Here is a 27,487-nt window from a genome sequence, read left to right on the forward strand (position 1 = left end):
AACCATGATGAGTATCATGAGTAGTATCTGTCTGTCCTCCATGTTAACCATGTTTAATGAAAATGAATGAAAGGCTGATGGATGAATGAAGCACTGAGTGAAGTTCTGCTGTATACTGATAATGTGGGTGGGGTTAGTGAAATATGAAACATGTTCTCTGCTTAAAATTAAATGGTAAGCATTGTTTCTTATAGACATCAATGAGTATATTGAACCTTTTTTTTTTTTTTTTTTTTTTTTTTTTGCTCTAACCATATTTTAAAACAGATTTAATATCTAATACAAATCACTTTATTTTTAATTATACTTTATTAATTATTATTTGGAATTCACCACATTCAGTTCATTTGTTAGTCAAACATCAAACATCAGGGAAATGCTTGTAAAATATGGATTAAACATAACGTGTGAGATTATGTTGCCCCCTTCTGTTGAAACTCAGAACAGCATATTTTGTCCATTTACTTTTTAATAACTTGCATAGAATGGTAAATGTTTAAGTTACTTTTTTTTATTTTTTTTTTTATTTAGACTTAAATAGATTCTTAAATATAATTCTACAGGTTATAAAGAAAACTACCTTAAATAATTTTTTTTATCTAGCACAAACAAATGTTTACAGAAATATTCTGGAGGAATAAGTGAGGTTTTTGTACAGTGTTCTTGTGTTTCCTGTCACTGTGGGCACCAGGGCACAGTAGTACATCGCAGAGTCTGTCACTTTAGCAGAGGAGATCTCCAGATCCACATGGGTTTTCTTTTCATTCACTTTTCCAGAAAATCTAGGATCTAGTTCTACAATTTTAGACTTTTGTGAAACTTTTCCTGTCCCATGTAGTATTATTAAAAGAAATTCAGGGGCTGCACCATGATATTGGCGATACCACTGTAGACTAACCGCTGAGGAGTAGCTACAGGACAGAGTTATATTATCCCCCTCTGTCCTGAACATCTCAGTTTGGACTGGTGTGATGACATTGCCAAAACTCAAACCTGCAGATAAGATTTAACCATATTATACTTCATTGTGATGAAGAAAAAACAGCACAAAACAAACAAACAACAAAAAAAATGTCTATATAATGGAAATATAAAAAAATACAAGAATGAACATATGAAATACTTACATGCCAAAGTACAGAACAAAACCAAAAAACAGAGCACCATTTTGCAGAATGATGTATTAGTTCCTCTGCTGAACAAACTGTTACTCAGACAGCAAACACTCACTGTCTAGTAGAGGAGGACTCCAGAAAGCACCACCCCTGAAAGATGCACTCCCATTAAAACAATCATCTTTTTGCATTTACTAAAATAGACTCACTTTTAACCTCTATTCTTAATGGACTGTTTTAACTATTGAATTATATAAAATATTGAATCTATTATAACTATGCAATAAAACATCTTAACCATCATTTAAGAACAGCAAGAACCATAAAGTGGATGTCTAAACACATTACAACAGTCACATTTTATGTTTATGTTTCAGTTTAAATAACTTAATATATTTTTTATGTAAATTTTAAATGAATTGCACTGAATTTCTACATTGTCTTAATTTTATTTGAAAATTTCGATGATGACATTCAGATATCCCCTCATGTCAGAGATGGTCTTGTTATTGGAAGATACAAGGGTCCGTGGCTCTATCAATGGAAAAAGCTTAACGGCTAACTTGGATCACGTGCCTTGATAACCAATCACATTAAACCCTTGACATAATTTAATTTCATTCAGAGTTATGCAATGGTCAATCACTGTTTGTGGATACCGTAGAAATGAATTGTCCGTTACTTCTCTTATAAAACTGTTTTTTTTTTGTTGTTTTTTGTATAAAAAAAAACGAATGTTTAAGAGCAAACGTGGAAGATTAGCCGATGGGCTCTTGATTCATTGAAGATAAGCTATTTCCTCATAAAAGAGGTTTATTCAGCATAGTGAAGCCTCTCCTTCATTGACATCCATAAAAAAACGCCTCTTCTGCGTATCCCGCAGCATGAGCAAGACTTAACCGCTTTTTTCGGCTAAGGTTGCAGGCTTGCCTTCAAGTGGCTTTGCCGTCTGTTTTAAAAAAAATTTTTTTTTAACAAATCTAACATGGTTTAGCCAATCAAAGGCTTTTGAGACTCTTTCTGTCATTATTTTGCACGTTCACAGTGGTCGGTCCATATGTCAAGCCGGAAAAGCGACCAATAAACTGCATGGGAGCGGAACATCATCATGAGGTTGCAAAAAGTTCGCTATTTCTTGTCTGTCAACAACAGCTCACAAAGCCAAATGCCCTAAAAAGTAACAATTAGAGGATTATGAAGATGTACAAAAATAGGTCCCTATAAGCAAGACAAAAGTGGTCATTACTAAAAAATGTATCGCTGGAGGACTAATTTCAAAGATAGCTTTTTTAGCTAGCATGGTGATGAAAAAAAAGAGAAATGTTAATTTTTCTAGAGAAGTGGAGACGCGCTGTCCATCTTTTATACAGTTTATAGTTCAGACAGAACCCCTTTTCCCCATTCCACTGCATTGTAACTCCATATTTGTCTATGTAAACAAGCGCTTATATCTTTAAGGCGAGTCTCGCACACATGCGCTTTAAAAACTTTGGTAACAGTAAAATTGTTATATACACATAAATGTTTTCAGTTAAGACAACCTATAAAAGTCAGCATGAAATGGAAGTTGTGATTGTCCTTTCTTCCCTATTGTGACGTTTATCCAAGTAAAACAGCTTCTCCAAAAAGAAAAATATGTAGGGCGAGACTTGATTTTGTCCGCAGTAATTGATTGGATCAGTGTGGTTTTCTATTGCTCTGACCTCATGTGATTGACAGGTTGATCCCACCCTCATGCTGAAAAACACATGAGACAGAGATGTCAGAGCAAGAGGGAGGGTAAGTTATTTTGATTAAAGGGGCTATATGCATCTTTTTCCCCAAAATAAACGTAACAATAGCCTTTTTATTTTACCATTTATGACTCAAACATCTCCTGATGAGCATACTGACACCTTGTCCGCTCACAGTGGGTGCACCTATAAGCCTGTATCCTATTTTTCCTATTTTCTGTCGGGTCGGATTTTTCCCGCGCTGTCTGCGGATGTGACGTCAAGCGCGTTCATGTTAAACGTTTCAGATCACTAATTTCAGATAAATAATTCTTACCTCAGTAAACATAATGTTGACCTCCTTGCAGCAGATGACTTGTGAAGTGTGCACGTACGAGCGCGCGCTGCGAGAGCGAGCAGAAAGGAAGAGCAGTTCTGTTTTTTGGCCACAGGTGTCAGTCGCGAGTTTAAATTTCAGAAAAAAGCATATAGCCCCTTTAAAGATTACTAGGGCTCTTGAATTAAAAATAAGGATGTACATGGATAAATCATTTATAATAAATACCGCAATATTCCATAAAAAATTTGAAATGTCAATTTTGTTTTCATGATGAGTTTAACCTTCATAACCAAAATTCATTTAGAATGATATTTTAACAAATGTATACATACCTACATTTATAGTAAATCTGTGTACTGTATAGGCCTATGTAAATTTGACTTTATTACATGCATTTATAATATTTCACAATACTTTGTCAAGTGTCTTATGGGCGATTGTAGAACAGTGTCCACACTACCCTGGTGCTCTTTCATTTGTTGATGTTCAAGATTGTAACTTTAACTTTTTTTAAGCACTTGTCTAATTTGTCGCATGCCTACGTTAAAAGCTCAGGGAGGTTTTTTGTTCAAGCACTGAATCTCCTGTTGTCACAGTGGGCCTCAGAGCACAGTAATACACAGCAGAGTCAGACACACACACATCCTGGATTGTCAGAGGAACTGATCTTGTAATAGAATCGTGTCTGGAGTGAAATCGTCCCTGGAACTCAGTGGCTTCATCACCATCTCCAAATTTATGTCTCCGTAAAATATATTTCGGAGAGTCATTACTGTGTTGTCTGTACCAGATTAGAGTAGGGTTTGAGCTTGTAGTATTATATTTACAATCCAAAGTTACAGCATCCCCCTCTTCATATGCTGACTGGAACCTTTTGGGCTGATTAACAAAGTCTTGTCCTCTGCATTCTGTAAGGAGAGTAAATTGTTTCAGTAAATGTATTCCTACATACAGATAAAACTGACAGTAAGGAACAAATGCATGCATTAAAGATGGTATATTACCCATGCAAATTGCAAACAGGATTAAAAGAGTTTCCACACAGCTTCTCATGGTAATCATGATGCAAAAGTCCCACAGAAGTAAACAATGTTCTCTTGAATTTAACTGGAACTTGCTGAGATGCTCAAAGTCCTGCTCAAGTCTTGACTGTAAGAGTGAAGCTGCATATATTTGTTAAAACATCTCCCCCAAGTGGAGGAGAGCAGATATGAACATATGTCTCATATGAGGTTTTCTATTGAAAGTACTACCCCCACAATTGAATTGCACTGTCTGCAGTGAGTATGAAATGTTTATGCATTCTCACAAGTTATAGCTGAAGAAATCACAATTATTTAGTCTCTTAATAATGAAAAAGATATAAAGCTAGCGCAAGTTCTGCCAGGGAGACTCAATCATTTACGTCACTAATTGCCTTATCAACTACCCTATCATTTCCTTGCTGTAGTATAAAAGGGCAGCCCTTACTCATATCTGAGTCCGCAGATGCTGTTGTTCCAGCCACCACCTTCCTCCCCACCACCACTAAGACGGATCTTCTCCTCCATCCTCCCCCATCACGACCACCCAGGTGTCCACTTTCACCATCCCTAATATCACTAGATGGGCTCTTCTCTCCAACCTGAAGTCTTCAAGACGCCCTCCTTTCCATCCACCCCACCACCACCAGAGGGCCCCCTTCATCGCCTCGGGGGGTGAGCGGCGCCCCTGCCTTCATCTTCAGTCAGCAGTCGCTGATTCAATACCCCTGGAATTCGAGTCATGAACGGGGCCTCCGCCAAAGAATTTGATTGCTTGCTGAGCTCATTAATAAATGTCTATGCTACAGCATTAATTCTCCCGAGTCTTTCTGGCAGAAATATTTTTTGACTAATTGGCTTAGTTCTCATCACTATTGTACTGCTTAGTGGATTTGTCCTTCACCAGCTGAATACTTTTTTTATTATTTTTTATAAAAGGGCATATCTGGACATGCCAATCTGGCTTTCTGTTTCAGACTTTCAGATATTCTGGTCAAGCCATTATTCTGAAAAAAAAATAAGATTTGTGTGTGTATATATATATATATATATTATGGACATTGGACATGCTCATTCTTGCCATTATTGTGCTGCATTTTCGTACTCTTGGACAGTAACTTGGACCCAACTCATTCACTTGACTTTTCTGCTACTGTCTGAATCTGACATCACCTAAAATTAGAACATATTAGAATGTTCAGTTATATTGTACATTTAAATCAGAATATTCTTGTGCGTGTAATTAAGTCATTGCATCAGTGACTTAATATACTGAAATATGTTAACAGATGTTTGTTTGCATCCTAAAAACAGCATAATTGGGCTTGTCAATGTTTAAATTGAATAAAATAAGAATGTAAGAATGTGTAAATTTAGAACTGTAATCCTGACTGTTTTTGTTAAATACTACCTTTCTAAGGTCATGACAACCAATCTGTGATCACAAAGAAGCATTGAGTTAAAATGAGTAAAATCTTTTTCTATCAATAGAAGAAGGTCGAGAAGATCTGTTCTGTATATGTGTCTTTACTATTGAGATCACTCTGGTTTTTGTATGGACTCAGAGTATTTCCTTTCACTGTGGGCCGCACAGCACAGTAGTACAGAGCAGAATATGACACTGAAGCAGAGGAGATCTCCAGATCCATGCGTCTGATGTCTTTTTTGTGGGCCATTGTTATCCCAGGAACCTGAGGAGTAGCATGTGTTATGAATCCAGACGATTCCTTTATGAGGAACTGAAGTGCTGAACCAGGGAATTGACGGTACCAAAATAAATCGTAAACCGTGCCAGTGTAACTGCAAGATAGGATAACTTTTTCCTCTGCTTTAGCAATTATTGTATCATTGTAGGAGAATATGATGTCTTCAGCAGAAGTAACACCTGAAAACAATTAGGAGAACAATGAGCAGGTTTTACTAGAAGCATTGCATACAGGGAAACCTCTTTAAAGTAACACTTATTTGAAATCTTACCTCTAAAAGTCATCAGGAGAGATTCTATTAACAGGACTACAGCAAATGTCAACATGATGCTTTTCCAGTCAGGAGAAAAATGCAGGTTTGCTTGAACAAGCATTTCCTATATGTCATCTTTTTAGAGCTGCTGTTTACTCCTCCTCCTCTAAAGCATTTCAGTCTTATGAGAGGTATTAAAGGAGAACTTGGTAACTTTTTTAACTTAATAAAACTGTCTAGAAATCATTTGGATGGTTAAACAACCTGTTCTGGTCATATTGGTGACTTTCCCCGCTCCCCCCAGCGTTCCCAGGCGGAAAACCAACCTTGCAACTTGCAACACTACCGTCCCGGCAAGTTAGAAATTGGAAGTCTCGTGATAAGCGAGAACTAGAACGAGAACGAGCGCGAAACACAAATTGCTTTACGGCAATTCGACATAAACACACACGCATGTATGATGTATTACCAGATTACCCACCTCGGTAGACATAGCTCCACGCGATACAGTTGGCTTGCTCCGATCAAAACAAACGCACATGAGCAGCGGTAGAGAGGGGGAGGAGGCCGCCGCAAATGAGTTTTTTACGACTGTGTTGTGAAATATACACCCCCCCACAGCTGTAGGGGGAGCTCGAGGGGAAAACATGCGACAACAAAAGGGAAAATCAGCGAAGAAGTGACAAGAGTTCGCTAGAGTTACCGAGTTATCCTTTAAGGCCATTGCACACTGAGTCCGAAATTCGCATCCAAAATTTTCGCACGAAAAAAAAAAAAATTCGACCTCACGTTATGCCAATCACGCTTGCACACTGTCTACGAAACTTTCGTCCGTAGTAAAAAAAAATCGGATCGGGTTCGATTTTCTGCGTTTTTCGCATCCACAGCCAGTATTTTGAGAGGTTTTTTGACAATTCAAAGCCACCGTACAAGCGAACGACAAAATCCAGAATGGCGTCTGACAAGCAGACAAGTGTCTGTCACACGCCAGCCGTGTCCGTGTGTCCATCCATACCTTAGACATACTGCCAGTCTCTGTTCAGGATCGATTGGTTCACGGAAATTGGTGGTCTTCTTTTTAATATGTGGCTCCAGTATCGCTAGCAAAGCATCAAACTGAGCCACTGACATTCTGAGGTAAATTTTGAATCGCTCGGGATAATTTCGCAACTCCTTGATAAGGAGGTGAAACTCTCCTTCCTCTCGGCGCAATCTCTGGATTGGATGGACCCAATATTTCCTCTTTCTTTTTCTCTTTTTAAGAAGAAAGAGGGCAACAAAATCATCCTCACTGCTTGACGCGTCCATTTTGTATTTTTTGCGTTTTTTTCCGCAAAGGTTTAATAAATACGCATCGGACTCAGTGTGCAAGGTTTCTGTGCGTGACGAATTTTAAGGCTGACGAACCCGAAAAAACGCATACGAAAATTTCGGACTCAGTGTGCAATAGCCTTTACTCTATGAGTAGGCTAATCAATGAGTACCATTGGGTTTCTAAGGAGCCCTGCACATGACATGCAGGAAAAATTGTAGGCTAAATCGTGCGCACGATTTACTAATTCGTTATTAATTTGTTTACTCAAATTTCTTTTTCTGGCAGATTGTTCTTTTTCTGGCAGATTAATGGCTGAAGTACGCATAGGGTCAGTTTGTACACAACAGGTCAGTTGAGATTTTAATGTTTAAAATTAGAAAATCAGCCATTGCAAAAGTATTTGGTGTATATGGTGTTATAGTAATGAGTGGTCAAATGATCTTCAGTGAATGAAGCATCATCATCACTAGAAAGAGCATTGTTTATGAAAATAGAGAGGGGATTTTTGTCAAAGAGAAACTCAAGACTACTTCAAAATAATTTGTAGAGTAACTGTTTGTCGCCCTCTTCTGCATTGCAAGAGTTATTACAAGGTTGCAAATATCATCAACCATCAGAAAGTGTAACTCAAGACCATGATAGTTTTTGTATGAGTGTTGAGTGTGTTTGAGTCACAGTGGGCCTCAGAGCACAGTAATACACAGCAGAGTCAGACACACACACATCCTGGATTGTCAGAGGAACTGATTTTGAAGTTTTGATGTGATTTGCAGTAAATTTCTCCTCAAAGTCTTTGTCATTTTGTACATTTGTAGCATATATCATCATCATGTATTTGGGGATTCCATTCATCTTTTGCTGGTACCAGAAGAGATACGGGGATGGATCACTGGTTTCATACGTACAGTTAATCGTTACTGATCTGCCTACAAAAGCAGTTTGAACTGTTGTATTCTGGTCAACACTCTCCAGAGAGTCACATACTGGAAAAGAATAAGCATTATAGATTAATATTCTTCATGTTTTAATATATATATATATATATATATATACAAATGGCAAATTTAGAGACTCAGAAGGATCCTACTCACCCCAGAAATGCATTATAAAGAAGATAAAATGTCTTTCCCAGTGAGCCATTATAATAACTGTTCGGTGTAAATGACTGAAATATTTCAGTCCACTGGAGAGTGTGTAGTTGTTTCAGCTTGTCTTTGATAAACTGTTGTAATACTGTCACACATATATCGTCTGGGAGGAGCTTGATCTGTTGAATGTTGTTCTCTTTCCTTATATATTTTTTCTTTTTAGTTTCAGTGGTGAAATTTCAGAATTTCTGTTGTTTTTGTCAATATCTCCTCTGAATATTTCTATGATGAATATCACACTCTCTTCATCTTTTGCCATTATTATCTTTACATTTTAGTAGTCTGTTATCTTATAGCAAGGTATAGGGGATCATTTAAATACAAAGTTTATATTGCACTCCCCTGATTGAGAATGTATATATGAGAGGTCAAGTATTTGTGAATGCATGCAACCCTTGTCATCACCTTTTGAGAAATCTAGATTATATGCACTGTTAAAATATTTGCACTGCATAACATAACAACTAGAGGTCGACCGATTCATCGGTTTTGCCGATTAATCGGCACCGATAGTTGATTGGTGGAACTATCGTTATCGGCAAAAATACATACCGATAGTTTTTCCTGGTCGCGTCCGTTGCTGGAGCAGCTGAGAAGCGCGCGTTGTCATTCATTACACAGTAAGAGAGAGCTGAGAAGGGTCTGCTGGCATCATGCAGTACAAGAGCGGCCTCTAGAGGTGTAATAAAAACTATCGCTGATGCCTCGTTTATTTCGACACGTGATGCTGCGTGCTGCACTGAGAGCACACGCTGCGTGGAGAGCGCTGACATCAGATGCGCGTTTAAAGCACCGACAGCTAAAAGGTAGCCTATGTATACAGTACATTTTGTCATATCATTATAAAGTGATTAATTTGTTGACTAAATGCTGCATTAGTAGAGAAAGAACAGCACACCAGTATGTTTGTTTGCCTTCGAGGCTGAGAGGACGCTAACATTAGTAGTACCTCAAGCGGTTAAAACACTTACAAAAATAAACGTAAGTTCGACCCGAATGTTTAATGTCACAATTGTTACCTCTATTTGCATTAGTTTATATCCAGCTGGTCACTTTTATGCATTTAATATGCAGAGAAGTTGCATATTTAAAGCTAGAGACGTAAGATAGCAAACTGATATGTTCATACACTACAGCCGACAGAAACATAATTATAAACAAATCAGAAAATCATTAGATTTCGGTAATTTTTTCGTCATCACTTTAATACATGTTTTGTTATTTTGATTAGATAATCATCAAGTGTTTATAAAATAGAAGCAAAAGTGTGAGACTATACATTTAATATTTATGTCATTTCAATGCTCTGGCATTGTAGATATTTAAGCATGACTGTTTGGATTTATATGAAATGATAACACTTACAATAAAATTCCATTTGTAACATTAACTAAGGTTAATAACTTCTGTATAAGGATTGTTCATTATTTGTTAATTAACATGTAGGCTACTAATACATTTTTAAATTAAGGTTTTTATTTGTTAACCATAGTTAATGCACTATCAAACTAACATGAATGATCAAGGTGCAATTGTATTGCTCAAATATTATACCGATCAAATTGTGTTACTTTTTTATTCATTAAGTTGGCTTGAAAAATAACAGTTTAATAGTTACATTTTGAATGTAACTGGTTTTATTTGTTATTTAGAGTATTACTTTTTGTTTCAGTTTGAATGAATGTCTTTTATTGACTTCAATATTTATTCATATTATATGTTTATTTCATTTAGCATGTTTTCATGGTTCAATACAGTTTTATTATTTTTATAATAAAGTTCAGCACTGTTTTACTTGGAGTGTTATGTTTGTTTTTATCCAGTATCAATTTTAAAAACTATCGGTTGATTAATCGGTTATCGGCAAGTATGGCCCAACCTAGCTATCGTTATCGGTAAAATCCACTATCGGTCGACCTCTAATAACAACAGGATAACATTCACTTCAGTCCTGTTCGTTCAGCAGGGGTCGCCATTCTGTTATTTACAGTCTCTGTGGTTTTCCAAAAGTGGTTTCAAAGCAATATTCTTGTAATATTTTTTTGTTGTGTAAAATATTTGTGTCTGTGTGTCCATATTCTGGTTCTCTATTAGGATCCTGTCTGTACTAGTAAAGCAAAATATAACTGCTACTTGCATCATTATGAGCAACTCAGTGTCACAGACTCTCCTTCTCTTATCATATCATCTTTTCATTTGGCCCAATACTGTCTGGCGACACATCTGCAACAAAAATTAAAAAGGGCTTAAATAAACTATTGTAAAAAAATATTCACAAACTTTTAAATAATAGTTTAAAAGTAAAGAAAATAATAATAATAAAAAGTAATCCGTTCTAATGTTATTTTAGGAATTTATAATTCGTCAGTTTTTTCTTCCGCCTAACGCTTCCAGCTCTGTGATTGGTGGTCCAGCTGTGAAATTACAGAACCACATGAATTTACAGTTGCCGAGAGAGCTCAACGCGCTACAACTGAAGAAAACACATGCAAATAGAAAAAACACCCGCAAATTAAGAAAACATTTTCATCAGTTTTACAACACATGTGTGCTTCAAATACTCACAACACAACCAAATATAAAAACGCACTGGAAATACCACAGACCACAACGGAAAAGTTTCCAGGGGACCCCAATCTCAATCAATCCCAAGTGACGAACCCGTCTGGGACATGCTTATAGTTCAAATTCAATTTTTTTTTTTTTTTTTGCAAAACATACAGAGATGACATGTTTATGACATATAACTTTGTATACAATATACAAAAATGTATTAACAATATGTTCAATGTCATCAGAAATACAAATGAGAAAAGAAGAGTTAACAATGGCTGAAAAAATGAAATAAAAAAATAAAAATAAAAAAGAACATGAGGGTAAGATATTAATCTATTCATCAGTTACATTGTACACATTTCGTCATGTTATGTTTAAATAGGTTTCATAAGAAATGTTAGGTAATGCAGGGTCCAAGAGAAGGCAAGTTTTAAAGTTGAGACACGCACAGCCTAACGCATATTTTAAAACCTTTTTTGTATAAAATGTATATTTATTTATTCGGATTCTTTCTTTTGATTTTTGTGTGAGAGAGAGACATCCTGTTCACACTGTGGGCCTCAAAGCGCAGTAATACACAGCAGAGTCAGACACTCGCAGTCTCTGCATTATCAAGGGGACTGATTTTGATGCTTTCAATTCAGAGGAAAATCTCTCCTGGTACTCTGTTCCATTAACTCCTCCTCCATATGAATTCCTTTATAACACAAGTTTGGGGGATTCATCTGTTCTCTGTATGTACCAGAAGAGCTCTTGTGATGTTGAGGTTGTTGTATATTTGCAGTCCAGTGTTATCAATTCTCCCTCAAATCCAGTAACATGTGTAAGTGGCTGATCAACTGTGTCTTCTGATTGACATCCTGGTAACAAACAAGAATAATTCTGTGACAATCAGTGGTATCATGTAGAAATAAAACCAAACATATTATGTTACACAAGTAACATATATGTGTAACAACGTGTGTGTGTGTGTGTGTGTGTGTGTGTGTGTGTGTGTGTGTGTGTGTGTGTGTGTGTGTGTGTGTGTGTGTGTGTGTGTGTGTGTGTGTGTGTGTGTGTTCACATTAACACAGGACTGAGAATAATAATAATTTATTGTTACATGATTTGTTAGCTTTGTAATTTTTTATAGATATAGACTTAATTTCAAAATATGAAAGAAAAGCATGGTGCTAGCAATGCAAAGGTCTTTGGTTCGATTCCCAGGGAAATCAAGAACTGATAAAATGTGTACATTCAATGCAATGTTGTCACTTTGGATAAGAGTCTGCCAAATGGATAAATGGAAATTATATACAGTAGTCAACATTTGAACATCAAAGTTGTCCTAAGACAAGAACGGGTATTGTTCAAAATTCATGTTTAACTTGATGAAAGGTTTTGATCCATTTCAAATGTTGACTACTGTATTATTAGTATTACACTATTTAGCAGTTATTCATTTTGTATAATATCGGCATTTTGTAGAGATGAAGTGCTACATGAAGTGCATTCCTTATAATGTCGATGAGCTCAGCTGTTTAATGGAGGTGCAGTGAGGTCATACATCTTCATTTAGTTGTTAAATCTTTCTGTTAAAGTGAAAAAGAGCAAAGATAATTTGCATGCCAACTTCTGTTTTTTTATATTTTTTTATATGGACAATCCATCATAAGTTGTCCATATGCATTGTGGCTCCCATTGTAAATTGACCTCAAAATGTACCTTGAAATGTGCTCTAGAGAATTTTGTTCCAGGGAGCTCAGACCATCCTGAACTGAGATAGTGAGGCTTACACCCCTGTGTAACCAACAAAAGACGACTGCTGTGGTCAAACCAAGGCAAACAATAAATACAATAAAAACTGGTTGTTTTGCAATAATATTACATATAGAGGTAATCACAAAAAAAGGAAAATGTCAATCAAAATGGCCAAGCAACCAACTTTAGAATATTTGGACCATATGAGATGGATTGGCCCTGTTTTTTTAGCCTGGAAATCCAGACCTAAATCTAAAAGATTCCCTGCAAAGGAACGATTCGAGCGGCGTCTTCTGTTCCTGTTTTAGATAAAAAGCCATGTCTAACTCGAGCATTGTAGTGGCCAAAGCCGTTTCAAACAACTGGTGTTCATCCATAGCCATCTTGCAATGTTTACTAATGACTTTGACGTCACAGCGCTGTCGTCATCTGTTTAGCTCGCCTCTGGCCCGTCTATATCAGATAACCCGATGTGATTGGTGCAGCTCGGATACAAGGGCATATTTAATGAGCATCATTACTAGACACCAGAGTAACTCGCTGAGCAAATTCAACTTGTGCACTCGCGAGAACTCTGGATTGCCAGGGTACCTGTTTTTATGTTTTCAACATACATTTGAGAAAATAATTCAGTTTTGATTATCTATCTTACTGTATGGAGCTATGGTGAGGAATAACTTTTACACATGACATAAACAAACTTTATAAACATCCCATACAGCAAGTTCTAGTTTGATATCATATCCTCTCTTCTCAACTGTCTTCACATACTGTACTTCAAAATTGTTCAACAGGTGTTACCACATTCTGTTATTTACAGTCTCAGTGGTTTACAAAATATATATGTGGTGTGATAAACATTTGATAGCTGGCTTTTAAAGCAAGATTTTGATATGTGAGTTTTTGTAAAGCCTCTCAGGCATTTTGTATCACTGGGCTGCTACTCTTAGAGCACAGTAATATAGAGCTGAATCTGACAGAGTTACACCATTAATAGTGAGTTCGGTGGAGGTTTGGGATGTAGTCGACTGAAACCGATCGTCTGCTTTATCCTCTCCTCCGTATGATCGAGCACCTTTCCACAGTAAATACTGAGGTTCTGTTACAGGATACTGTCTGTACCAGTAAAGATAGACATTACTGCTGCTTGTATCATATGAGCATCTCAGTGTCACAGACTCTCCTTCTCCTCTGATCATATTAGTATCCTTGTCATTTGGTCCAATGCTGTCAGCAAACACACCTGCAATAAAATAGAGCAATTGCACACTAAACCATCAGTCCTTTTCCATAAATCATTACATAGTTCTTGCCAAAAATGTGATATTTAAAGTGTAAAATATATTCACCTGAAATTGTGACAATCACTAGCAGACAGGCCTCCATGCTAATAATGTACCTTAGTTTAAATATGTTTTAAGTGGGTTTTTATCACAGCTTTAGGAGGTTTTGCTATTTATCATTTTTGAGATTCATACATATGCACCCCTATAAACTTTTGATAAATGAAATAAATGATGTAGATTGATGCATGGATTTATCCTGTAGTGGGAGGTGCTCAGATAGTGTGGGTGTGGTCAGTGACATCAGAGCCAATCCTCTAACCATTTTTATCCTTTCATAATGTACATATGAGGAACAGTGCCATTAACTAATGTGATTTATTGAATTACTGTATATGTAATCAATACTTATCAATCTTATGATAAGGTGACTCTTTTTATGTAATCTATTCTTACTGTGGATCTTAAAATAATCAACAAAAGGCAAACGATTTCTTTCACAACGGTTCTTCCAATTTTTATTAAACAATTAATATTATTGAAACAGCTTCGAGTTTACAATTCCCCTTTCTTATTGAATATATTTTAGTTAACATGAGAAGAAAAATAAAGGTTTCACTTTTTTTGTAAAATGTCAAATTTATTTAGCTGTAAAACGCATTTACGGCAACTTGTTCTAGTTCATTATCATGTCACTCCTTCTCTACTCTCTTCATGCACTCCTAAACTGTTCAGCAGGTGTTACCACATTCTGATATTTACAGTCTCAGTGGTACATGTGGTATAATACACATTTGATAACGTTTTTGTAAAGCCTCTCAGGCGTTTTGTATCACTGGGCTCCTACTCTTAGAGCACAGTAATAGAGAGCTGAATCTGACAGAGTTACACTGTCAATAATGAGTTCAGTGGAGGTTTGGGATGTAGTCGACTGAAACCGACGGTCTGGTATATTATCATATCCACTGTATGATTTAGCACCTTTATACAATAAATACTGAGGTTCTCTATTAGGATACTGTCTGAACCAGTAAAGTCTAACATTACTGCTGCTTGTATCATATGAGCAGCTCAGTGTCACAGACTCTCCTTCTCTTCTGATTATATTAGTATCCTTGTCCTTTGGCCCAATGCTGTCAGAAAACACACCTGGAAATAATATAAGACACGTCACAAATCCAATCCTTTAAATGAAACTAAAATGAGACATAACACACATGGATATAACTGCTTAACATTTAAGAATTGTTAAAAGTGTGATTTACCTGATATAATTATGAGGATCAATAAATACCTCTCCATGTTGATATTTCAGAAAAGTACAATTGTACGTGAAAATTGTACTCTGTTGTTTTGAATGATAAATTATACCATAAATAATACTATACATAAATCATACTGTAGATAAATAAATGCCCTAGAGAAATGATATGCTTTATTTGGGACCCCCTCAAAAATGAGATGTTACACCTCAGGGGGCTATCCTTTTAATAAATTCAAATTCAAATTTATATTGTGGGTGTGGATTGTGATAAAAAGACCCGCCCCCTTTTCTGCCAATACACATCAAGCATCGCTTTTGATCTGATGACTATAATTGAAATATTGTGGTATCCAAGCAGTTTGATTCAGTATAGGTCTGAGAGAGAAGTCTGTTATTCAAAGCTCTGGATTTGTTTTTTGCAAAAGTATTGAATGTTATTGAAATGCCATTTTCTCACAATAAACATGCACTGTAGGAAATTGACTATGAAATTCACAGTAATTAACTGGCAGAAAGTGACAGAGTTCTTCTATGGGACAGACAGTAGCGATTGCATTATTGAACGGTAAATATAAAATAAAACACACACCCAAGTACTTTTTCAGCTGTTATTGCATTTTGTTAATGTCACTTTTGCATTTGGAGAGGCAGGGTATAAGTTTTAGGCTATATTTTTGGAGGGAAAAGCTTAGTGTTCATGTTCGCATGGGTAGTAGCACTGGCTTTAGCGGCTCTAACTTAACTTTTCCATATCATTCATCTGATGATGGACGTCTCATGATATTTATTTTAGCACAACTGGGCTGTTTTAGGCTATTGATTCCCGTGATTTTGCTTATAAATTCCGATTCAGCCATTAGCCTACCTTCGTGATCACGCAAAGAGTTCTGCCGTGGCGGTCCGTTCAGAGTTCGCTTAGAAGCTAGCTCACTTCTTCTGATGAAAGTGGCCACCCCCAGGACCACAACGTGAAACATGATGTTAAGACTAAGAATATAATTTTAAGATTATGCCGTACACATATTATCAAAACTATAACAGATTAAAAACAAATTTACGCTTTTATGTTTGGGTCTATAGGTAAGTGCAGAGTGAAGATCTTTCTCTATGGCTCTGGGTTAGTGTACAGAGTAGGCTAAGAGTAAGGGTAGCTGTAACTCAATCCAAGTAATTCAATAGCAATTAACTAACAAAACACTTGTAACTTCTGTTACAGCTATTGAGACGTTTAATTAAGCATGGCTGATACAAATGAAGGTTTTCAAATAAAATATTTTTTATTAAACAATGACAGACAACAAAAATGTGTGCTTGTGTGAGTGTGTGTGAACAAGAAAAACAAAAACCATGAATATGCCTCTGCTTGACATCAGGACCATTCAGAGGAGGATGCAGCATGTTAAACTGGAGCCAGGAGTGTTGGGGGAGGTGTTTGATAGGCAGAGGCTGAAGGCAGATGCAAACATGGGGTTTCAAATTATTAAAAGTATTTAACTTTAGGAGAGGGAGCTTAAAATTTGAATATTATAAATATTACAACTATTTAAAGAAACAGCCGTTGAACCAAGGGCAACAAAAACAGGTTTTTCAACAGGGAAAATAAAAATGACGAGGCCACTTTGCCAGGGGGAGGTGAGTGATCCAGCGACCAGACTGCCAGGGGCCATAGAGGACCTAATGGAGCAACTCAGAATGGAAAAGGAGAGAAGAGAGGGTGTTACACAACAAAACAAAATAATACATGAAATAAAATACAAATATTTCAGTTATGTCAGGAGAAAGATATTTATTTATCAAATATTTTAAGTTGTACAACTATTTACAAAAAATAACTCTATTTACTATTTACAGAACTCTAGGGCATCCCAGACCCAGAGCCTAACCATTTAAAAAAAAAAAAAAAAAAAAAAAAAAAAAATTATAAGCATCGCAAAGGGCCTCTGATACAATATAGACAGCTGACAATTCAAAAGAGGTCGATATTTCAGAAACTTACGTTACCTCTGGAACAACTCGACGCGCAGCATTCACCACTCAAACTCAGCCAACACGTCACATAATGAAAAGTTAGTTAAATTAAAGTTCCTATAAAGGTGGTAGCGATTCATTAACTAACTAATTAGATGCTACCTTCACAGCTGGCGAAGTCGCGCTAGCTAACTAGCAAGCAGGCAATGCTAGAAAATTGGTTGAAACAACCAAGATAAAATATAAATAATTACGCTCTGCATATACAAATGAAGACCAGTATAAGCATTGCAAAGGGCCTCTGATACAATATAGAGTAGACAGTTGACAATTCAAAAGTGGTCGATATTTCAGCAACTTACCTCTGGAACAACTTGACGCGCAGCAATGTAAGTGAATGGGGTCCAACGCCCAAATGACAGTGTTTGGAACTAATCCGATCTTCAAATCCCGGAAGTAGGCGGTTAAAAGCGCCGCCATTTTTTACAACGGAGGTCTATGGGAGTGTTGCAACTCTTTCTCTCTATGGCTCTGCTCTTTGGCTCTGCTCTTTATAAACAGCCTTGCCAACCTGTATTAAAGGTACAATATGCAAGAATTTTTGCCGCTAGAGGGCGCTACATTCCAAACAATAACAACGGCGTAGCTTGATGATGATGTGAAGGAGCGTGGAATGATGGGAACTGTCGTTTTAAACTCCACCGTGGATGTAAATCAGTCAGACGGGAATCGAAAAATCATGTTCATGGATGAGGCTAAGTTCTATTTTTATAAATGTTGCGTTTAATGACATGCTTTTTGTGGCGAGGGGGGCGTGGTTCAGCGCGGTCTGTGATGGGAGAGAAAAGAGACGAGCAAGTAGGTCAAGTGCAAATGCACCTGTGTCTTATTGCAGTGATCGGCGTGGAGAGACCGCTTATAAGCCGCGCTGGAACGAGAGAGAGACTGGTGAGAAAATTGGACGCAGAGAAAGAAAACCGGTGGATCCGAGCTCTCATTTTTGAACTGTTTTGTGCCGTCGCGGTTGCCACAGTGAATGCGCGTTGTGCGCGGCTTTTGTTTGTTTTGCTTTATTTTAATAAAGTACGAGTCCCAGTCACGACGACGCGTCTTCTTCCTTCCTGACTCTTAAACCTCATCACACTTTTATTTCATTAAAATGAATTAACCGCAAGAAAAGTAAGGTTTAATACTTAATAGATGTTATTTGTTGAATTCATTGTTGTGATAACGCTGCGCAGTTTTACATGTTCTAAACAATTGTTGTAAAAGTACATTCGAACATGCCCACATCATTTGCCAAAATACTGATTAATCTTTATGTATAACACATGCTATGTTTATTTACATGGCCATAAACACCAGACGTGATAAACAATGTCAATAAACTAAACACAAATCTAAAGCAATAATACTTTCCTTACATAAACATAACTATTACCGAATGCTACATTTGGAAAATATAAAATTAAGCATGCTTTGTCGACAGAACCAGCTGCAATCGGTAAAGAATAATTGTGTCCCATAACGACTGCAAGAAACAAGCTAAAGTTTGTAGCTTGATAGACGCTACAACTACAACTTTCGCATTTGTCCAGGACTCCACGCAGTACGAGCGGAAACCGAGGGTGACGCGGATATGACGCAATTGACTGGCGACTCCCAGCTCCCAGCTCCCCCCTGCTCTAACGCCCCGTTTCCTTGGTTAAAATCGCAATTTTCTCACGATTTAAAAATAGTTGGAAACATTTGGGATATTGTAAGTAATCAACTTAACAAAATATATAACACTGGCCTTGAGATTTTGGGATATTTTAATGCAAAATTCTTACATATTGTACCTTTAATACTACGTGGATTTTTTTTCTACAATGTTCACTCATTACCATAAAATAGGGCATTCTAAGTCAATCTACTGTAGTATTTCCTCTCTCAATCTGTAGAAAATGTGGTTAACACCCAGTCATGCAAAAAAAAAAAAAAAAAAAACATCAAATACGGTGAAACCGGTATAATTAAGAAAAATACTGTGAAATGGATTTTTGTTCATACCGCCCAACACTAAGATGAGGGAATAGGCTTAACAAAAATATTTTATTCAGATAAAAACGTGGGAAGGTGTTACGCTCCCCGCGTGTTTTGTGTTTTGTTTTTTGTTTTTACTGATCTGTGCACGTTAGTGTACTTTGCACGTGTTGGTTGTTGTGCTCATTATCTTCTCTCTGTCTTTAGCTCACTATCTCTGCTCGCAGGTTGCTGTGATTGGCCGAGTCGGACGTCAGTCATCATTAAGGCGGTGCTGAGAGCCAATCGGAGGCCGCCCAGCTGGTTTTAAAGGATGGCGTGTTCATTCATGCTTTCTCTCTTGATCGCGAACTGAACTCTTTGTAGTGGACTGAGCTCTTTGTAGTGGAATGAGTTTTCTGTAGCGGACTGAGCTCTTTGTAGCGCCATGAGTTTTCTGTAGTGAATCGAGTTCTTGTGTATGTTTCTGCCCGCGAATTGAGTTGCGTGCTATGTGCTCTGTTCTTTGTATTGTGTTGTCTACCTTTTTCATTTGCTCTGAGGTATCGGGCAACAGCTGATATAGTGGGAAGAGAACGCAGGTCAGTATATCGCGATATACACTGCACCCGTAGCAGATGATTGTTTAGACACACTAGGTAAAAAGTGAGCGCCACTTAATGTATTTTCTGTTTTGTTAGGTAGTTCAGTTAGGGTGCCGGATGCACCGAAGATTTCGGTTTATTTTCTATGGTTAGATTAGGTTTAGATTAAGGATTGTTTTGTTATATTTTGTTCTTTTCTTTGGCGCCGCTTTTGTTCTTTTCCCATTTATTGTTTGTTTGTTTACATTATCACATTGTACATAGCGCACATTATTATTGTTATTTTACTGGATCTAGTGGCTTCGGCTTTTATGTGAATAAAAATCCAGTAATTTTTCGCTTTCAAATATTGTCTGTCATGTTTTTCCACCTCACTTCACATCCAGCAGCACATTAATATATAAATGTTACGGTACATTCCTTAGACCTTTTAAAGTTCGTAACATTAAATGGGGGCTCGTCCGGGATAATATTTATATTTTTCCCAAGATATTAATTACTGTTGGTGTGGATGGTGGAATGCATGTTCAGTGTTTTCTTTGTAGAGTATTAGTGTTCGCGAGGCAGTGATTAGTGGATGGGCTGGTTGATTATATGGTTAGTGATTCTGACAGGAGTAAGTTTGGCTGATTTTGATTTTGATACCTTTGTTAGTGCACCTACGGTGGAGCAACTTGATAGGTGTAGGAAAGATGATTTGCTGTGTATCGCTGCTCATTTCCAGATCGCTGTTTCGAGGCAGTGGCTTAAAAAAGAGATTAAGTCTACTGTGTCCCAAAGGTTGGTGGAACTGGGTGTTCTAGAGCTGCCTACAGTAGTCGGGGAAGGTTCCTTTGGTGCTGACGGTCGCCCTGGTGAGGAGGAGCGAGGTGGAATGGCTGAGGTGGAGGATTCCGAGGCCAAGGCCGTTCTGCCGCCCTTTGAGCCTTTTTCTCTGGGCTCGGTTGAGTCTGGAGGAGGTGATGTGCGGCTTAAAGTCCGCTTAGCGCGAGTCCAAATGGAGGCGCGCGAACGGGCAGAAGACCGTCGGGCTAATATGGAATTCCGACTTGAAGTCCGCAGACTCGAAATCGAGGCGGAGCCGCAGGTGAAGCTGCGTGAACTTGAGTTGAGTGCAGGCAAGGTGACACCTGTTCCAGTTACGCAACCCTTACAGCCCGCTAGTGCTGGCTTGGGGGGGACCACCTTTGAGGTCAGTAGACATATTTCCCTTGTGCCGCAGTTTCGAGAAACAGAGGTTGATTCATATTTCAATGTATTTGAGCGGATTGCGTCTACACTTCAGTGGCCTAAAGAGGTCTGGTCGTTGCTGTTACAGTGCAAGTTAACTGGCAAAGCTCAAGATGTTTGCGCTACATTGTCTTTAGAGGATAGCGTGAATTATGAAGCAGTAAAAGCTGCAATCTTGCGCGCTTATGAGCTGGTACCCGAAGCTTACAGGCAACGGTTTAGAAGCCATAAGAAAAATTCCAGTCAGACATTCGTTGAATTTGCGAGGGAGAAAGGCATTTTATTTGATAAGTGGTGCACAAAAGAAAGTAGCTACAGCTTCAACTGAGGTTCTTCTTCCCAGTCCGGGGTATCAGTGGTGGCTTCCTTCCACACGCCAGTACCAAAGTTAAAGACATTAGAGAACTGCTAGCATGGTTATACAGGCTTTACTCTCTTCAGGCAGTTTCACTCTTCTTCAGCACAGCAAAACAACCTTGAGTGAAACAGGTTTCCCGGTTTTAACAACAATAATTTTATAATAAATAAATTATGTAAAATTATGTCACATTCAGTACACATGTTATTCCATGCTTATCTGCAACACAAAATATAATCTTTTATTTATAAATTATCCCACCTCTCTGTAGAGTAAGCTTATAAATGTGGGTATACATCTGGGTATACATCTCGGTTTTGACAACCGAATTGTTCTCTATCCGCTAGCTTAACAGCTATAGCTTCACTATATTGACTACTGCCATATAAATGATCTGACCGGGTTGAATTTAGTTAGAAAAGACAAAGGATTTTTTGTAGAAACTTACAGATTCAGACTGTGTCCGAAAACTGATAAATGCTCCCTTCGGAGGACACATTTCAAGGTCAGAAGGCATCAATGCACGTCCGAATGCAATGTTAGTTTCACTTCCTGTCTCCTGAGATAACTTCATCTGATCGTTGTGACAGTTGAACTAGAAAAATAAAGATGGCGTCTGAAAGTTACTGCTGGTCGTCAGTTTGTGTGTAAATGTACATTTTTGATCAATGTTTTCCACTTATGATGTCATTTCTAGCGAGAAGTAACTATTGTAGTCATTAAATATTCACTTAGTTTTCATCAAAGCTCGCTCTATTTTGCTGTAGATCATTAAACCGTAACACTGCCTCAGAAGGCTGTCCGAAATCAGTTTCGTGAGGAACTTTTGTGCGCAAACGCTACCTGCGAAGTCATTGCCTGATGGCAGTGAGGCAACAAGTCAGCTGCCTACGTTTTCGGATGCAGCCAATGATGCGGTCTGTGCTGCTCCACTCACTCAACAGGTGTTACAATTAGTGATGTCCCGGTTTGCAAACGAATCATACTTAAACCGATTCTTTTTGGTGAAATGACTGAACCGGCTCTCAGCAGTTCCCGGCTCGAGTTATAATTGCATTTACTTGACGCAATTGTGTGATTCTGTAAACAAACTGGTGTTTTTGTTGTCTTTTTTTATTTGTATGATAGGAAATGGGATATATGTCATCACAAACAACGTCATATGTAAATGGCTTTGTGATGTTTCCACATTATTCTTTATTATGAAAACTCACGTGAGAGCTATCACTGGTAGCACTGACAGTGTGTGATCTGGACATATATGGAGGCTGTTCTCATTTGCCCAGAGTGCCAAGGCCATGTTTTAATACTCTTGTTTTCCTTCAATTCCACATAATCATGGAGCAAATGTTTAATTTCCTTAATTACCATCTGCAAAATGAGCAAGACATGAAAGATGCCACTGCTTGACAGTTGATTGTTACAGCTGCTCCTTCAACAGCAGTTTGAAATCTTGTATTTTGTTCAACACTGTCCTGAGAATCACATCCTGTAATGTATAACATCACTGATGAGGATCCCATATTCATATTAGAGGGATATCACAGCATGTATATACAGAATTTGACTTACCCCAGAAATATATGATAAAGAAGACTACAATTTTGTGCCAGTTTGCCATCACAGTAATTGTTGAAATAATACTTTACAAAACTTAAGCTGAAGTCTACGGTAGACTCTTGTTTCAGCCTCTCTTTGATAAAGTTGTACTAACACTGTCACACATGCAGAGAACTGCAGGAGGAGTCTGACTGCACCACAGTTCCTGAATACTGAATGTCTCCTCCTTAATGATTCTGGGTCTATTTTTGAGACTTTTCAATGTTCTGATGTTTGTTTTATCTTCACATAAGTTGATTCAAGCACTGATTCAATTAGAATTTTTTGATGAAATTGTAGAAGATCATTTGACATAGTTATTGTACTTGGGTATATTATTAGAATAAGCTGTAAAAAAAAGAAAAAAGAAAAAAAAGAGACTTTTACCATTAAAAGATTGTATATTTTATGTTGTTGTTCTCTATATTATTAGTTGATTATTGATTATGTATTCTTATAAATGTCAAAGAATTGTTTTTGTATGAGCGTTGAGTGTGTTTGAGTCACAGTGGTCGTCAGAGCACAGTAATACACAGCAGAGTCAGACACACACACATCCTTGATTGTCAGTATAACTGAGTTTGAGTCCAATCTGGCATCAAATCTGTCTTCAGATTCAGAACTGCTTGATCCAAATTTGTATTTCATCAGTATATATTCAGGAAGGCCATTAGAGCGCTGAATGTACCAGAAAAGATATGGAGCAGACTGAAGCGTTTCATATTCACAGCTCAGGGTAACCTGATGTCCTTCAGTGGCAGTTTGTGTCTCACTTGGCTGATTAACAGTGTCTTTCCCAAAGCTTCCTGTGAATGCATAATAGCACAATTATACAAGCAATGTCATTTTAATAATGCAGTTATTTACAACAATAAAGGTTTGATTACTTACCATAGAAATTAAAGGCAAAAAATAATAAAACAGGCATTCTGTGAGTCATCTTTGTTTATCTATGCAAGGAAATAGAAAATGTCATTGAAAGCAGTGTTCCAGCGCTGGAGGAGAAGCTTTGATTCCTGCTTGTCATGTTGATGTAGTGATGATGTTCAACAGCAGATTTTCTATTCAATCAAGGCTTACAATTGTAAATGTGAGGTGATGTCATGTGTATGTAGATAACGCCATCTTCAGGTTGAAAATATTTTATACATCTGTGTCCCAAATTCCAACTGTAACATAAAATCCACAGCAAAGAAGACTTATCAATTGCAGTTTTGCTGTCAATGCTGTTAATGCTGACTTGAAAGGATCTGTATATGAATTTAAGAAAAGTTTTTAAAAAGTATACTACTTAGATGGATTTTGGCATTTAAAATTTTCTGTTCATTCATGTGGTTTTTAGAGGTTTTCATAAAGCATTAGGACATGCTTCCTGGATTGTCAGAGGGACTGTTCCTAATGTGGAATCCAGTTTTGCATGAAACCTCTCCTTAAAATCAAGCTCTGTCATTCCTTTCCCAATGGAAAAGTCACTCAGAATGAATGTTGGTGATCTGTTTAGTTGTTGTTTGTATCAGAAGAGATAAGCATTTGCAGAAGTCATGAGTGTATAATTACACAGTAAAGTCACTTGATTTCCCTCAGCTGAAGTCTTTTCTCTTAAAGGCTGATCAACACGGTCCTGTCCCCGGCACACTGGAGGAGATGAAACATAAATTAACAATCATTTACAGATACTCAAATAAATAAAGTGTAAATGGTGAAAGAAAGAAAAGAAGGACAATCACCCATTTTGTCATTGTTTTTCTGAGTTGAAGAGTGTGAGAGAGAAACAACTAATCTCTCGATCCTTATCCGATTGTTAAGTCTGACGTCACGCGTGACGTTTAGCCTTTTCCGGGTCCAAGCGCTCCTCTCGTCCAGAAATAACAATGGTGGAACCTGTACATTTATCATAGACAGTATAAGAAATGGACAGAGTCATCTCATTGGAACTCAATTGAGGCAAGTGAAGCCCATTTTCAGCGATTTTTTAGGACTTCCGTTCCTGACGCGCAGACTCAAACTGAGCTTGACGACGTAGATGTGACGTGAGCAACCCGTCTGTCTTCTAGTGGCTGTGGCATGAGAAATCTGAATCATTCCCTTCCGAATCTTGCAGAGACGGAGAGCGTTAGTAGGAGGTGTCCACGAGCTAGGAGCAGGAGAAACTTTTGCTACACTGTTAGACTTTTCAAGGGTTTTTTACAGTAACTTACTGGCAACACTGTTGCCAGTAAGTTACTGTAATTAAGAGTTACAGTACCAAACCGTATTTCAGTTTTGTGTAATACAGTGCATTACTGTAAAAACGAAGCTAATCAGTACAGTGCATTACTGTAAAAACTAAGCTAATCAGTACACTACTGTAATTATTTTTATTTGTACTAAATATAAATTAGATTTGATAATTTTGATATATGATTAATTTTATTTTTATCCTACATAAGTACTACTTTCATACAAACCAATTAGACAAAGTTATCACAAAATACCATTTTTTTATTTAAAACATTTCATATATATCACAAAATAAACATGCCAATGCTGGAAATGATGTGTGAAATTTTTACACATTAATGGGTAAGTTTAGAGACAACATTTTTTGTGTTAATTTTAACTCATTCATTGTGTTAATGATTTTAACAAAGTAAATATGTCAGAGAGGTTAGCACAAAGATGTGTAAACGTGTTAAATTAACACATTATGTGCTGTCCTTCACTGCAAACATTTTTGAAAACATACATAAAATCATAAACAAAACATTAGCATTTGACTAAATGAATGTAGAGTCATTGGTTGTTTAGCTTATACAAGTATTATAATGAAATATCAACCATTACATTCATAAAACTGCAGAATATAAATACATTAAGCATTCAAAAAGGAAATGTCCAAAACAGGACAAAACACAGTTCTTTTCACAATACAAGACACATAACCCCACCTTAAAAATAATTTCACTTATTTCCAAAAATGTGTTGGATTCATGTACACTGGTGGCCAAAAGAAGTATTTAAGTGGCGTAATGTTTTTGAAAGAAGTCTTTTTGATGCTCAAGAAACATTTATTATTATTATCAATGTCTGACTGTCTACTCCATCTTTTCTACAGCATAGGAGTAAAAGTCATCATCAAAATAATCTTTAAAAAGCCAACACAATGTTTTTGTCCACCTTTGTGAATAAATGAACTTCTCCAAAGATTGGTTCCTGTTCAGAACTTGATTGACAACATCAGAGTGTTCCCTGGTCTGCATGCGTGCCCACAAACACAAATGTACTCAGTCCTTCAGAGGAGATCCCGGTTCCAAAACTATATGAGAGAGAGAGAGAGAGAGAGAGAGAGAGAGAGAGAGAGAGAGAGAGAGAGAATATTAGTGTCACATTATTTTTAACCTCCTTTTTTGTTAATTTTTATTATTATTTTCACAAAAACTTAAGAATATATATTTGTAAACAGCTTTTGTCAATAAATAGCATACAAAAGAACTAAATTAAATTATGCCAGATTAAATTTTAATACTTACAAATCCTAAATTCTGTCCAAAAATGCTGAGATGCATAGAAAGAAGTTGAACGACTGAAATAGATGATTTTAGCCCATTTCAGCTTGTCTGCAGTGAAGGAGTACCTGTTTGAGACAAATACACAGTAAGAAACATGCAAGAAATCACTGTGTGATGATCGTTCTCCTTCCTACAGTAGTTAACCCACCTGTGCGCTGATATTAGGACCTTCCTGGTCAGGTGGGACTGCAATGGTAGAGTCGCTGGCTAATAAAATATAAAAATATTGCAAAAATATAAACTTAAGTTGTTTAGAATGCTAGATTTGGTCTGAATGAATTAGTGAGAGTTTTACTGCAGTGCTTACCTGGATACATTTAATCTGGTGAGACTGAACAAAGACAATGGTCCATCTTCTGATTGGTTCATTTGCTGTGTAATAAAGTTAGACATAATGCAAAGGTCACTTATTTGATATAAAGTTAGCCAATTTTATAGAGATTTTATAAGATATTGTTAGCTACCTAGTCTGCACCAGTGGCTCAAAAGCAATTTTCACATAGTGTATGCTAATCATTTCAGCAAACTTATCTCAAAATATATCACAAATGGGCTGGCCTACCTCTGGAATCTTGCTAAGTCACTGGCGCGAATTGGCGCTTTCGCAGTTGCCTTTAAACACAAAAATGGAAGTAAATATTAAATTCCATTAAAAAAAAAAAACTATAATATGGTATAGTTTGCAAACTAATGCTAAAACTATAAAGGTTCTCATCAGTAG

At 37.1% G+C, this 27,487-nt stretch overlaps 2 long non-coding RNA genes across 2 annotated transcripts in view; both read right to left on the bottom strand.

The window, feature by feature from the left end:
- The window catches only part of LOC309500442, a 95,387-nt gene that overhangs the window by 13,773 nt on the left and 54,127 nt on the right, over positions 1-27,487 (bottom strand). The window lies entirely within an intron of this gene.
- On the bottom strand, positions 25,730-27,365 carry LOC309500231. Its single transcript, XR_014206505.1, has 5 exons — positions 27,329-27,365; positions 27,074-27,138; positions 26,915-26,969; positions 26,728-26,831; positions 25,730-26,513 (listed from the first exon to the last, which is right to left on the bottom strand). It is a non-coding gene; the product is annotated as an uncharacterized lncRNA (long non-coding RNA).

The sequence above is a fragment of the Leuciscus leuciscus genome (assembly GCF_965113295.1).
Source record: "Leuciscus leuciscus genome assembly, chromosome: 6".
Taxonomy (NCBI): domain Eukaryota; kingdom Metazoa; phylum Chordata; class Actinopteri; order Cypriniformes; family Leuciscidae; genus Leuciscus; species Leuciscus leuciscus.